The sequence below is a fragment of the Gavialis gangeticus genome, unplaced genomic scaffold (assembly GCF_001723915.1).
Source record: "Gavialis gangeticus isolate Ggan-Ray unplaced genomic scaffold, GavGan_comp1, whole genome shotgun sequence".
Classification (NCBI taxonomy): Eukaryota; Metazoa; Chordata; order Crocodylia; family Gavialidae; genus Gavialis; species Gavialis gangeticus.
In genome coordinates this window covers 86,972,587-86,974,268 of record NW_017728992.1, presented here as the reverse complement: position 1 = coordinate 86,974,268, position 1,682 = coordinate 86,972,587, and the positions used below count along the sequence as shown (strand labels likewise).

The 1,682-nt window shown below is 41.3% G+C and overlaps 1 protein-coding gene across 2 annotated transcripts in view; it reads left to right on the top strand.

Annotated features, from left to right (window-relative positions):
* LDLRAD4 (low density lipoprotein receptor class A domain containing 4) overlaps positions 1 to 1,682 on the top strand; it is a 599,211-nt gene that overhangs the window by 73,860 nt on the left and 523,669 nt on the right. For both annotated transcript variants that reach the window (XM_019524913.1, XM_019524900.1), the window contains exon 2: positions 394 to 478. The gene's annotated coding sequence lies outside the window, so the exon portion shown is untranslated. The remainder of the gene's footprint in view (positions 1 to 393; positions 479 to 1,682) is intronic.

Here is a 1,682-nt window from a genome sequence, read left to right as displayed (position 1 = left end):
TTATATTTTCTTTTGACAGAAGCTGGTCAAAGACCATATAAGCAATGTAAGCTTAAACAGACAGATTCAAGTTCCTCATTGCAAAATTATATTTGAAGTAGAAAACAAGAGCTCTGTTTTACTTGGTTTTAAAGACTTCAAGCCTTTTACTTCTATCATTGTATACTTTGTGTATGAGAGAGTTGAGAGAGGTATGTAAAACTCTGAGTGGAAGATACTGGTCTCTTGATGCGATTGTTTAAAGCGCCTCAACAAGGATACAGTCCTGGAGTCTTTCTGAAAAGTTTATCATGACTGCTCTATTCAGACTAGTGCAGTGGTTCTCAAGGGCTGTGGAAGCACTGAGGTATTGGGAGAATTGCCTGCTAATTTTTTTCCTTTTATTTCTACTAGATTGCCATCTACATTCACAACTACAAGAAAATAGCTGATTGTGTTAGTCCTGAGGACACATCCTTCAGTTTTCACAACTTGTTAGGTGAGTTGATTATTTTGTTTCTCTGATGTTCCTGTTGGAATAATGCAATCAACTTAAACCATGCTAATAATATTTCAAACCACAACATACCATCGTGTTTAAGGTATGTCATGATTTCGTATGTATGTGTGTGTATATGTACGTGTGGGTGTATATTTCACCCACACACTCACTACCTAATTGTTTAAAACTGGCGTTATGTTTTTTTTTGCTACAAGTTCCCAAATTGGCAGGACAGACATATTTTGTGGAATTATTTGTATCTGGTTAAAAATTTCTGAGGTCCAGAATGGAATTTCTGGGGTAAGTGGAGCTTCCAGAAAATTAATAGCTCAGCGATCAACAGTGTTCATCTGGCATGTTGGAAGGCCTTGTTTCAGGTCCCTGTTCTGGGACAAGGGCTTAGACAAGGACTTGAACTTCAATGTCTTGTATGCTGGCTATAGATACAGGGTGTCTTTACATGTGCTCTGGGTTGGGAGGAGGGGCACTTTAATTAGAGCAGCTCTCAGGAGCCACTGTAATTAAAGCGCCCACAGTGTCTCATGTATTCAGAATCCTGCATTTCAAAACAGCAGTGGAGGTGCTTTAACAAAAGCGTGGTTGACAGGTTTTAGTTAAAGTGCCCCTGCTGCCATTTTGAAGTGCCGGGATGCTGAACACAGGAGATGGCAAAGCTGCTGAAGAGTATTACTTACCCCACTCCGGTAGACTCAGTCAAATCTGCTCTGACTTGTGCTAATTAGCATGCCTTGGAACAGGTGTTGGGCATGTGTGTAGGTGCCCTCAGTGTTTTATTCTCTGGCTCAGTGAAGATCTAGTAAACTATACAAAGTGGAACAGCTCTAACCGTAGGGATTTCAGAGAGAAACAGAGTTGGGGTTGTAGGGGGAGGGGGAGCTGACTGACTGCAGGCTGGGAGGAAGGGCATTCACCCTAGTATTGGGGAAATTCAGGTTAAAGCGTCTGCTGTGAAATAAGGGTTCTCTTGTGTAAAGTGAAAGCAACTCGTATTGTCGGGGTAGTAACAACGAATGCACACACATTGGGGATGTGGTTAGCTTTGGATAAATTTCTTCTTCTTGTTGCTTTTTTCCACTTGCATCATCCTGTTGCACAAGATGATGCAACTTCAAATCATTGCCGACCTTCAAGACCTACGACCTATCTAAGACCTACACCATTAAAAGCCTAAGCCCTATCT